At 37.7% G+C, this 13,748-nt stretch overlaps 1 pseudogene; it reads left to right on the top strand.

Moving 5' to 3' along the window:
- Positions 1-9,959, top strand: part of LOC139008427 (ecto-ADP-ribosyltransferase 3 pseudogene) — a 54,096-nt pseudogene extending 44,137 nt beyond the window's left edge.
- Positions 9,960-13,748: the final 3,789 nt, after the last annotated feature.

Raw genomic sequence — 13,748 nt, 5'->3', positions numbered from 1 at the left:
TAAATATAGATATCTGTAAAAATGGCATTTTGGAACATAATGCATTTCATGGGCACTGAAGAAAACTATGCTGACAATCCTATATAATAAAAGGCTAATATGCAAATTGACCAAGAGGTGGAACTACAGGTCACTATGACACACACTGACCACCAGGGGGCAGACGCTCAACACAGGAGCTGCCCCCTGGTGGTCAGTGCACTCCCACATGGGAAGTGCCGCTCAGCCAGAAGCTGAGCTCATAGTTAGTGAGTACAGCAGTGGTGGCGGGATCCTCTCCTGCCTCTGTGGCAGTGCTAAGGATGTCTGATTGACAGCTTAGGCCTGCTCCCCCCAGGCCTAAGCCGTCAGTCAGACATCCCCTGAGGGCTCCCGGACTGCAAGAGGGTGCAGGCCAGGCTGAGGGACCCCCCCCCCAAGTGCACAAATTTTGTGCACTGGGCCTCTAGTTAGTTATAAAGTTGTAATAATATACACCATGTTTCATTTTTGTAGTAAATTTTATGAAACAACATGAAAAATTTTTAATTTATTTTATTTTTTGAAAGTTGCCACCTCACATTCATTTTATTTTATTTTATTTTTTATCACCCTTTATCCCCTCTATGCCCTGTTCTACCCTCCCCCATATCCCCTCCTGCAATCACCACATGGTTGCCAATGTCCATGAGATCTTTCTCTTTTTTTTTCTTTTTTGCTTAATCCCTATACACACACCCAGCATTAACCCCTTCCCCCCACTCCCTGAGTTGTCTGCCTGTTCTCTGACTACCAGTATGAGTCTGTCTCTATTTTGCTTGGTAGTTCAGTTTGTTCATTAAATTCTACATATGAGTGAAATTATGTGAGATTTGTCTTTCTCTGATTAGCATACTGTTCTCCAGGTTCATCCATGTTGTCACAAAAGGTAAATAAAATTTTCTTATAAAAATCAACACCAAAAACAAACAAACAATCCAATTAAAAAATGGGCAAAAGATCCAATTAAAAAGGACCTGAATAGAGATTTCTCCACAGAGGACATACAGATGGCCAATAGACATATAAAAAATATGCTCAAGTATCACTAATCATCAGAGAAACACAAATTAAAACCACAATGAAATATCACCTCAGACCTGTCAGAATGAAAATCATCAATAAATCAACAAACAGCAAGTGTTGGTGAGGTTGTGGAGAAAAGGGAACCCTCGTGGTGCATTGTTGAGGACTGGTGCAGCCACTGTGAAAAGCAGTAAGGAATTACCTCCCAAAATTAAAAATGGAACTGCATTGTGACCTAGCGATTCCAGTTCTGGGAATTTGGAAGAAACCTGAGACACTAATTTGAAAGAATATATGTACCCGTATGTTCATTGCAGTGTTAGTTACTATAGCCAAGATCTGGAAACAGCCCAAGTGCCCATCAGTAGACAAATGGATAAAAAAGCTGTGATACATTTACACAATGGAGTACTACATGGGATAATTTTAATGATAATTACATTCTACATCCTTTGTTATAGAAAGTATTCTGAAAACTTAAACCCCTGAGGTGTCTGTGTACTATGACATGACTGAAGTTCAATTGTACTTGCAGTCTGGTGGCAAATTCAAAACAAAACAAATAACATTACCTCTAAAAATTCCAAGAAGCAAAAAGATAGGGGGAGTAAACCATATGAACTCCTTCTCATCAAGACTGATCTAGCAAAACCTAAGGAGTTCTGAGGAAAAGACACATAATTAGAGTTCTCAGAGTATATCTATATATATAAGAGCCTAATATGCAAAGTGTCCCCTCTGGAGTTCAATAGCTCACTACGACATGCACTGACCACCAGGGGGCAGCGCGGAATGAAGGAAGGCCCAGGCCGGCAGCAGGCAGCTGGGGAAGGGAGGCCATGGCTGGCAGCCGGCAGCAGCTAGGGACCCTACCTTTCATGAATGTTGTGCACTGGGCCTCTAGTATAATGAGTAATGATCTGTATGGCTCAAATCAAGGTCCACTGCAGAGGTTACATTCAACAAGGTTAATGCCAACCAGCCAGCCTCTCTCCTTGCCAACCCCAGTGCTTGCACAATGAGACAATGATGGGGTGATTCTGATCGTGGGAGTAGAAGGCCTCTTTGCTTAAAACACATGAGGTCCCTTTCACTGAGCTTGATCTACCTATTGTCATCGTTAAATAACCAACAGAACAAGAACTAAAACGAATATTGAGACTTTGATAATGTATTACTCTGGATATGACAATGATTTTTCCTAAAAGTTTAATATATATATATATCTGAACTTGTCTTTCCCAACACTACTATCTGAAATCTTACAGAATAGCTTATCTATCAACATGATATGCCACACTTTTCCTCAGAACAAAATAAGCATTTAATGTTAAAGGAAGAGTAGCAATAAGACCCTATATTAACTGTTCAAAGAGCTATATGAAAAGGCAAAATAATTTTTAATACATGTTTTTCATATGATTTCCTTAATGTGATACTTCAACAAAGATGGCATCTTGTATCAAGTCTGCAAAGTCAGTTTTCTTTTCTGGAAAATATTTTATAGAATCTACTTCCGTTGCTACTTTGAAATTGTTTTCTTTTGATTCTGGAACAGGCAACTAGACACTAGAAGTGATTTTCTTTATTCAACTAATGCTTCCATTCCTTAATATAGATGTTTACATTTGACAATTGTGGGTATGTGTAATAATTTTCAAAATATTTTATTCTTAATTTAAAATATTTAGTATATGAAAGTGCATTAAATTGATATTCTGTAAAAGTCTGTTTTTGGATTGAAAATTTCTTTTATTTGTTATTTACATAGTTTACTTAGATGAAACTTACAAAATTTTTGATAATGATGCAGAAAAATATTTTTAGATTACAGTTTTCTGTTTTCAAAGTTCGCAATGTAGCCACATTATTTCCACTGAGAAATAGAGTAAATGTATTTTACTAATACCTATTTAAAATGTATTACAATTGATATTATTATTTCAGTGTTAAAATATTATTTCAGAGATTTTAGTAAAAAATATAAGAATTGAAAATAAACATAATACATTTGAATTGTTTATATAAGTTTGAACCTTCATTTTTAGCAAAATATTGTTTCATTATTTTGTTTACAATAAAAGAAAACACAAAATAACAGCAGAAATTTATAACTTGAAACATTTTGATACCCAAAGCAAGTAGGCGATAAATGGTTAAGAGGCCTTTTTAAATGCAGAGTGATAAATTATTAGAGTGAAATACTATTAACTTCAAATTCACACATAGCAATTAAATGCCATGAAGCTCTTTCTGGTACTTTCCTATGCTAAGAAGCATTTGCTATTTCTTTACTCAATCTGAGGTTAGTTCTGCTTTTTAATTAACATAGAGCTAAGAAACTTCCTATAAAACATTCTAATTCCCAGGAGTGTGTTCTTCCAATTCTAATGAAAAATAAGCATTGTGTGTAGGAAGCTTGTTGCTAGGTTTAATTGCACCTCATTTATTTTGTTTTCTTTCCACACACTCCTGGATTATATATGTGATCTTACCTCTATAAGAGAGTTGTTTCTATCTTATTATTACACACTTATGTTAACTGAATATTATATTTATTCTATCAATTCTGCCTTATGTCTTCTACTTTTATTCAAAATGTAGGAGAGGGAGGAGTAAAAGGAAGGCAGTCTATTGATGTTTCTGTCTCTCTCTCCCTCTCCCTTCCTCTTGCTAGAAAATCAATAGAAACATATTTTATTTTTAAAATATATTTGTATTGATTTCAGAGAGAAAGGGAGAGAAAGAGAGACAGAAACATCAATGATGAGAGAGAATCATTGATTGGCTGCCTCCTGCATGCCCCACACTGGGGATTGAGCCTGCAGTTTGGCCATGTGCCCTGACCTGGAATCAAATTGTGACCTTCTGGCTCATAGGTTGATGATGCTCAACCACTGAGCACAGTGGCTGGGCTACAAACATATTTTTTAAAAAAAGAAAGATGGAAGGAAGAAAGAGGAAAAAAGTGACTATTATTGATATTTTCAAAACTTCTCCCAGAAGTATTTTACTTTAACTGATGTACTGGGCCAATTTTAGAAATTATATTTTCCAGGAATTTGTCTAAATTAGTTATTTCAAATGTTTTCAAATAAATGACTTAATAGTACATTTTAATTTTCTCCTTTATGTTAAGGGGTGATATAAAAATAATTTTAGTCTCCTTATATTTGTAAGAATTGTTTGTGTATTCAGTGTCTCTTTTTCTGCTCACAATAATTTAAAACAGCTTTAATTTCACAATATGACAAATTCTTTATTTACTAATTACTATGTTTAATTTTACCTCTTCCTTTTTTAAGTGATTTAGGTTTATTCTTTAGTTTTTTTTTAGTAATCTATAAATGTGATGCTATACTCATTTGCTAACTTTTCCTAGGCAGAGGTAAGACCATGAATATCCATAAATGTGTTTTGACTTAATTCTATGTATTTTGATATGTAGAATTCTGTGATTACTTAATCCCATCGATTTTCAAATCTCTGGTATGATTTAAAATCATATGCACTATTAAAAGTAATTTTATTCATTTCGAATGATGCAGCATTCTTAATATTTCTGTTTCCTTGTTTGTTTTGTTTATTGATTTCTTGCTTAATTGTTTTATGATCAAAATATGTTTTGATGACAAGAATTATTATAAAGATGTTATAAAACTAAAACGATCACAACCTTAGACTATGTGAGTTGGAAGTATGTAATTCAGAACACGGACTAGTATTTAGGATGTTGGATGCATCTTCCAAGTGGATTTGAATAGTTTCTCCCTGTCTCTTCTCACCTTAAGGTCAGCCTACTCACTGCGTTAGGGACTTCCCACATAATCCAATTGACACTACAGTCACTTTATCTAGATATCGCATTTAAAAATTTTGCTTTATAATTACTAATATAATAATATAATAATTATATATTACATATACATGCATATATAATATATGCCAATCCCTATCATAAACTGAGTCTGGCCTATTTTAGACAAACATATAGAATTTTATCAGTATATAACCTCAATTAATAGTACTGTTTAATCTTTAAAAAATGTTTTTCTAAGTCTTACTTTTGAATATATCTCTATTTTCAGTAATGTTTGTTTTCTTGTGTTGTATCTTATATGGGGTTGTTTTCAATAATGGTTATTGTTTGCCTTTCATATATTTTTTAACTTTTTCAACTCATATCATCCTCTTCTGTTGTCAAACAGAAGTTTTTCATGTCTTTTTTGAGAAATTCTTACAATTTTACTATCAATTCTTTCAATAAGTAATGATATTTTTATCACAATTTTAACCTACTTTGGAGTAATGTTTGTAGAAATTAAGGAGGTAGACTAGTTTTCTTCATCTATAAATTTTGTATATATTCTTTATTGATTATAAATTAATTCTGCCCTGAGGTATTTTTATGTTGTTTTTGGTAGTGTATTATCTTAAATTTAATTCCTAGCAAGAGATGACTTTTGGTATATTCTTATGATGGAGTGGGAGATCTCCAGTAGTTTAAAAGGGATCTGTTTGGACCCACTTATCGAAACATACGTTGCCCATTTATTCAGTGAGATAATGTGGTGGTTTTGCCAATTGGTGAGTATTACCATTCTGACATAAACTCAATTACAAAGAAAGTAAATATAAGATGTGATCTGGTTCCTACTTGACTTTCTTTGGGACATACTGATGTGAAAATAGTCTATGTAATCTGTTCACTATGAATCTCACTTGTCACCAATGTATCAAGTGACTTACTGTGTCCAAAGTAGTTAACATTACTTCAGAAACAATGTCCTCTAATGTTATGGATCAGATCCTTTTGTTTTAGTGCAAAGTTACCATTAACTGGAAGTCCTTGTGAATGAAGCTAAGAGGAAGATTAAAATCACAGAGTTCCCATAATTTTTATGGTTCTCTTCAAGGAATCTAGTATCTGCTTTATTTAATATCCTACACCCAGTTTCCTCTACTGTTAACAACTTATATTTCTATGGTACATTTGTGACAACTAATGAACCAATATTCATGCATCATTATTATTAGCTAGGGTCCTTACTTTATTTGTATATCATTAGTTTTTTATTATTGTCCTTTTCTTTTCTGCTCAGAGATACCATCAAATATACACATTACATTTTATTGTCATGTCTCCCTAGGCCCTTCTAGCCTGTGAACTTTCTCAGTAGAAACTATCAGTTGAGTAGTAATACTAGCTACATATAACAAGAAAATGTCACTTCAGAAGTAATATCCCCAATAGCCTTGCAATTTCTTCATCTACATTATACCAAAGAATTTCTGGCATTTCCACATAATATAGCATATGTAACTATTGAGGCCATGTCTTAGTCATTTAGCCTAAAACTTAGTTTAGACTATTCACAGCAGCTAGACCTACTGCATGCTATCTAGATGTCTGCACATATGTAAGTTCTTTTATGTATAGTCATGTCCTCTCCTTTTTAGTGGAACAGAATCTAATAGCAACCATTTCCAGATCCCCACTCCCAGTTCCATTTATCTAAATATTATATTTTCTAGTGGGAAAGATTTTTTCTTTCTATTTTTTTTGTTAATTTGCTAAATGAAACAGGTATAATGCCCCATAGCTTTTAAAATTTACTGTCCTTTAAGTAAAAGTGGAAAATGTTCTTGAAAAATCTTGCTTTTATTATGCTTCATGGTAGAGAATTCCAGGTGTTTCCAACTAATAATAGATATAGCTGATGAACAAAAACATATCCAGAGACAGAGAAGCATCGATCAGACTGTCAAACCTCAGAGGGAAGGTAGGGGAGGTTGGGGGAAAGGGGGAGAGATCAACCAAAGGACTTGTATGCATGCATATTAGCCTAACCAATGGACACAGACACCCAGGGGCATGAGTTGGGGGGTGAGGGGGCAATGGGGGGGATAAGGACACATATGTAATACCTTAATCAATGAAGAGAGGAAAAATTCAAAACAAGAAAAAAAAAGAATTAGTTCACTTATCAATTTTTGTTGTGGGCTATGGGAGTCGCATAAGTAAATATGAATTAATGTTTCATTGTTGTCAGATTCAACTAATACCATTTAATAATGACATATTTCTCCAGGAAAAGAACAAACAATTGGCCAAGACTGGTCATGCATCTAGACCTTAGCTGACAGTGTTTGGTGTTTTTGGTTTTATGCTATTGTGTTACCTACTTCGAACTAGAACCTAATGGCTTAATAAAGCTATAATTTTATTGTGTAGTTTTAGAACCTCTTGAGTGTTCCTACATACCTCTCTATTGGACTCACTTATCAAACTACAGTCAGGTAGGTGTTCCTTGGTGGCTTCACTCATATGTCTGATGTCTTATTGGGAAAGGCTGGTAGGTTGGATCATCAAGACACTGAATGCCTGAGTTATAGTCTCCTGCCTCTTTGCTATGTCCAGATAGCTTCTTCCCCGGGTCTTTACCACGCATTCTCACCAGCTGTAATTCTTACATAATAATGGCTCAGGGTTTCCAAAAGTGCAAACATGGAAAGTGTTATGGTTTCTTAAGGCATATAATGGAACTGGTGCAGTGTTGCCTCTACCTCATTTGGTAATGCGAATCACAGAGATGGAATCAAACATGCACAGATTCACAACCATGAGAAGAGGCAGCAAGAGGGTGGACACTTGTAAGCCAAGGAAAGAAGTCTCAGAGGAAACCAAACTTGACAGAACCTTGATCTTTGACTTGTAACCTCCAGAACTATGAATAAGTACATCTATGTTGTTTAAACCACCCAGTCTGGGGAATTAAGGAAGCCCAAGTGAACTAATACACTGCCATTTCTAAGATTTTTAACCTAAATTCTTGAACTTAACACTTTATGATACAATACATAGACTGCGTATTTTTCCTGTATCGACTAGCAATAGACACAATATTTGAGAATAAAATTGGAAAACTGAGATTGTTTTTCTGAACTGGATGGACCTGAAGGCAAAGATGATTCTGTTCCTCTTGGAAATGGGAATTAATAGTGCATGACACACAATAACAAAAGAGCGAAATTATCACTAAAGTAGCCTAATGAAACAAGACTTTGGCAGGGTTCGTGGCCACAGTGCTTGACTACCAGAGTTTGAATGAGTTCTGCTGGCTTGTGAATAATTGCTGTCTCTTAAATACAGATTTGAAAAACAGAAAAATGACCATCTAAGTGTTTACGACCACATGTGAGTGGGACCAGTTAAATAACAGGCAAATCACAAAATAGAATATTTGAAAGCACTACCAGATCAAAAGTTACTTGGCATCATTTTTCCTTAGGAAAATGTATTTTAAAATAAAATGAAACTATTAATTCTAGTACAGTTACAGAAAATGGTACCAGACCGGCTCTGTCATCATAAATAATATAAACCTGAATAATACACTTTAAGTAACAGTTTCTGGTTAGTGAATGGCAGGCACCACAAGTGACAGTCCTGAAAGAAGCAAACTAATGAGGTGACAGACATAGCTCTTGCCCTGTGACATTTTCCCCCTGAGGAACTGGGAGCTGAAGTCCGGGTAGACCAGGAGAGCCTCCTTGAGCTGAGCACTTTCTATGCTTTCCTATTCTAATTGTTGCTTTTGAGCATAATATCATTTTATGTAACATTCCAGAGAATTCTTTATTTGTCCTTTCATGACACTCATGATTGTTAGTTCTGATGTGATATTGGTCTTCCCGTCTAGTGTAGGTTGGGCTCCTTATAATCATTTATATTGAGAGATATCAGTGCACTCACTCAGGCTCAAGAAAAAAAGTCACTTAAACAGAAATGGAAAAGCAGGTAAAAATTCCAACCAATCTTGGCCCTCCCCCAAAAAACCTCTTCTAAAACACAGGCTCGGGTACAAGGCAGCATGGGAACAAAAGCGGGCCACAGAGAGCTTTCCTCAACTTCTCCGGACAAATAGTGCAGTTACCTGCCAGGCCCACCAGCTGTTCGAGGATGTGTGGGGAAATGCAAAAGCCAAGTGGGAAGCTCGGAAGACTCAGCTCTCTCTCCCCGTGAGTTTTAAGGATAACCATGGAATAGCCCTGATGGCATATATTTCTGAAGCTCAAGAGCAAACTTCCTTCTACCATCTGTTCAATGAAGCTGTGAAGATGGCTGGCCGATCTTGAAATGATTAGATCTATGGCTTCCAGTTCGAAGCTTTTCATTTTTACCTGGCCAGAGCCCTGCGATTGCTGAGAAGACCTTGTGAGGATAACTACAAAAATGGGGTGTATAGCACCAGCCAGGGAACTTCATTTACCTTTGGAGGGCTAAACCACGCCAGATTTGGCCATTTCACCTTGGCGCATTCAGCTAAACCTCAAGCAGCAGGTGCCCAACACATTCTGTTAACCATTCACACACGCTTTGAGGTTGCCATTGAAACATTTTTTGATAAAGAAAGTGAAAGAATTATTATAATACCTCTGAATGAGATTTTTCATGTGTCACAGGATGGGGCTACCAATAATCTTACCCTTCGAAGCACAGACAGACCCGCAGCCACTACGAGTGTGCATTTCCTGAAGGACTCAAAATGGCGAATTGTGTTGAGAACATGGAATATTTTCTACCCATCTATGTCGCCAGCCCTGGTGCTAAAAGACAGAAGCTTGAAGACCCTGGAATGAAAAGCCAGGAGTCCACTGTCTTACCCGGTATGAATAACCATAAACCCATCCAAATGCCTGGAATGAAAATTTCAGAATATTTTCCATTACCCGAATATAAAAGTCAAGAAGATATCGACAATCCCACTCCAGCACCAGCTCCAGCTCCAGGTCCAGTTCCAGGTTCCCAAACCCATCCCTCTGCGTCCTCTGGCAAAACGCTCCTTCCACTGTTTGGGACATTTATCATTTGAATCAGTGCTTCTTCTATATATCTCTTTGTTAGTCTGTAGTCAGATAGATTCCTTATTACTTGAAGAACACTACCGGCATCCCCCAGGAAATGATCAAAAGGAATTTTGTATTTTTCACTTGTTAGGTAAAGTCAGTTGATAAAATGAGAAATGCATATATTACTCACTTTTTAAATTCATAAAGTTTGTTTTTTTAGGTTGTAGAATCATTTTTACTTATTTGTATATTAATCTTATTGCAAAAACCTTAATTGTGGTTGAATTCAATAAAATACTTTAAGAATTTTACCTAATAATAGACAAACATAGTAATTGACCATACCTTTGCTACGGCTCCCATTGGCTAATCAGCGAGATATGCAAATTAACTGCCAACAAAGATGGCGGCCAGCAGCCACAGAGCTGGAATGAGCAGGAGGCTTGCTTGCTCCAGTGATGGAGGAAGCCAAGGTTCCCTGCCTGCCGCAGCCCGGCTCTGAGCTCCGAAAGCAACAAAGTTTCAATTATAGAAGCTAAACAAACCCCAGATGCCTGCTTTCAGCTGGCCGTGGCCACGGAGCTGGAGCGCAGGAGGCTTTCCCTCCCACCCACCCTGGCCGGCTCTGAGCTCCACTCAGGCAACAAAGTTTCAATTATAGAAGGTAAATAAACCCCAGATACCTGGTTTCAGCTGGCTGTGGCCACGGAGCTGGAGCCTTGGGTTGCCCCTGGTGATGGAGGAAGCCAATCCCTGGCTGGCTCTGAGCTCCACTCCAGGCTACAAAGTTTCAATTATAGAAGGTAAATAAATCCCAGGAAAAAAAAAAGAAAAAAAGAAGAGGCTGGGAGCTTCTGTCGCTGGGGAGGCTTGGCCAGCCTGAAAACGGCCCTCAGCCCCTCACCCAGACTGACCAGGAACCCCAGTGGGGACCCCCCACCCTAAAGGTGGTGTGGCCAGCCTGAAAACAGCCATCAGCCCCTCACCCAGGCTGGCCAGGCACCCCAGTGGGGACCCCCACCCTGAAGGGCAAACCAGCTGGCACCCACCCATGCACCAGGCCTCTATCCTATATAATAAAAGGGTAATATGCAAACTAACCCTAACAGCAGAAAGACTGGGAATGACTGGTCACTATGACACACACTGACCACCAGGGGGCAGACGCTCAATGCAGGAGCTGCTCCCTGGTGGTCAGTGGGCTCCCTCAGGGGGAGCCCTGCTCAGCCACAAGCCAGGCTGATGGATGCCAGTACAGCGGTGGTGGTGGGAGCCTCTCCCGCCTCCTCAGCAGCACTAAGGATGTCAGACTGCAGCTTAGGCCTGCTCTCCACTGGCAAATGGACATCACCCGATGGCTCCTGGGCTGCCAGAGGGATGTCTGATTGCCAGCTTAGGCCCAATCCCCCGGGGAGCAGGCCCAATCCAGCAGGTGGTCATCCCCCAAGGGGTCCCAGACTGTGAAAGGGCACAGGCCGGGCTGAGGGGGCCCCCCCACCCCCAGTGCACAAATTTTTAAAAAATATATATTTTATTGATTTACTACAGAGAGGAAGTGTGAGGGATAAAGAGTTAGAAACATCAATGAGAGAGAAACATCGATCAGCTGCCTCCTGCACACTCCCCACTGGGGATGTTCCCCCCAACCAAGGCACATGCCCTTGACCGGAATCGAACCTGGAACCCTTGAGTCCGCAGGCCGACGCTCCACCCACCGAGCCAAACTGGTCAGGGCCCTGTGCACAAATTTTTGTGCATTGAGCCTCTAGTATTAGATATAAAACAAACAAAACAAAACACACGCACACAGCCCTAACCATTGCAAAATTTTAAATTTAATGACAAAAAAAATTGCTGTGAAAGCATTTTGTTACTTGATTCTTATGGAGTAGCATATTATTTGAGTTCATTTATTCATGCTATAGATACATACATGAAAGCATATAACATCAAATTTATTATTATTTTATATTCCAAAAATGATCAAACACCTTCCACTTCTGAGAGATGTAAATATTCTAGAAAACCTGATTCAATTTCATCCTGTTTTTGCAGCTACAACTTAAGCATCTTGAAATTGTGAAAATAGTGCTAATAGATAAAACTCTCACATGTAAGGCATATTTTAACTATTTTCATACAGTTGAAATAGTTGGGCATATATACAGACTCATGATTTTTAAAATAATTATAAAGTAAGCGAGTTGTGCTAAAAGAACCCCAAACTTAGTATTGCTGAGCAAACATACCATACATACCTAACACTTGGTTAACTTTTCAAAGTTAATCTTAAAAAATAAAGTAGCTCAGCCAGTGTGCTCAGTGGTTGAGCATCAACCTATAAACCAGGAGGTCATGGTTGGATTCCTGGTCAGGACACATGCCTGTGTTGTGGTCTCGATCACCAGTGTGGGGCATGCAGGAGGCAGCCAATCAATGATTCTCATCATTGATGTTTCTATCTCTCTCTCCCTCTCCCTTCCTCTCTGAAATCAATAAAAATTGTTTAAAAAGAAATAAAGTGAATTTGATTACCTTTCTGTGGCAATTCTGGTGGTTTTCGCCTGCCCTTATTAATTCACAGCATAGTCCAATCTGGAAAACTGCATTAAATATATCTGTTCCCAGAGAGTTTTGAACTGTTGTAGATTTTATTAACACATTAAGTTGTGTAAGAAAATGAATGAAAAATTTTAAAGACCCAGAGGACAATCAAAGAGGATGCTGGTCTCTCACTCAAGTTCTGCATTAAGAATCTGTATACGCTAAGTGAACATCAATTGTTTAATGGTGAATTAGCTCATTTGTGTCCTTGCATTTAATTCAGTTTAATGCAGTGAAATTTAACAAATGTTTTTTCACTCTCTGCTAATTACCAGTCTATTAGGTGTGAAGAGATGGAAAGGGAAATAAGGCATTATTCTTGTCCTCAGAATTCACTCTCCAGAGAGATTATCAGATCAAAAAGAAAAAAAAAAAAAATACACAACAAAACAGGAAGACAAAAAGAAAAAAAAAAAAGAGCTAATGTGCTCTTTGTTATCTGTAGTTTATTTCATTTTCCAGTAAATGTAATTGCCTGAATTGGGTCCCCCTCAAAATTGATATGTTGAAATTGTAACACCCTGTACCTCTGAATGTGACTGCATTTGGAGATAAAGTCTTTAAAAAACGTGGTTAAGTTAAACTAAGGCTGCTAGGGTGGGCCCTACTCTAATATAACTCAATGCAAACCCAGTCTGTGGTATTTTGTCATGGTAACCCTAGCAAAGTAATATGCCAGATTACAAAACATTTTTAAATGTATACATTTACTTAACATTTTTTAAGAGTCTACTTTTCGTTGAGTTCTCTTTTTTTTTTTTTTAAATATATTTTATTGATTTTCCACAGAGAGGAAGGGAGAGAGACAGAGAGCTAGAAACATCGATCAGCTGCCTCCTGCACATCTCCCACTGGGGATGTGCCCGCAACCCAGGCACATGCCCTTGACATGAATCGAACCCGGGACCTTTCAGTCCACAGGCTGACGCTCTATCCACTGAGCCAAACCGGTTTCGGCTTTCGCTGAGTTCTTTACAGCAAAGAAGCAATCAAAAAGAAAGACATTATCTCTGAATAATAACTTTTAACATCTAATCAAGGTGAGAAAGACTAATACGAATAAACAATTCCAGTTTGATGAGTGCGAACATTTATTTTTGTATAGTTTATTATAAGAACAGACAACAGGGAACCTAAATGAAGTTTATCATGAGAGTTTTCCCTTATGGAGTTACTTTTAATCTTTTCTATAACAAAAGGTTGTGGTTGGGCAAGCTAAGGAATGTAGTGGCAAAGGAGGAGAGTGT

The sequence above is a fragment of the Myotis yumanensis genome, unplaced genomic scaffold (genome assembly GCF_028538775.1).
Source record: "Myotis yumanensis isolate MYYU_CA2020_CCGP unplaced genomic scaffold, mMyoYum1.0.hap1 SCAF_4, whole genome shotgun sequence".
NCBI lineage: Eukaryota > Metazoa > Chordata > Mammalia > Chiroptera > Vespertilionidae > Myotis > Myotis yumanensis.
The sequence above is the reverse complement of the archived record's forward strand: the minus strand, read 5'-3'. Positions and strand labels throughout refer to the sequence as shown.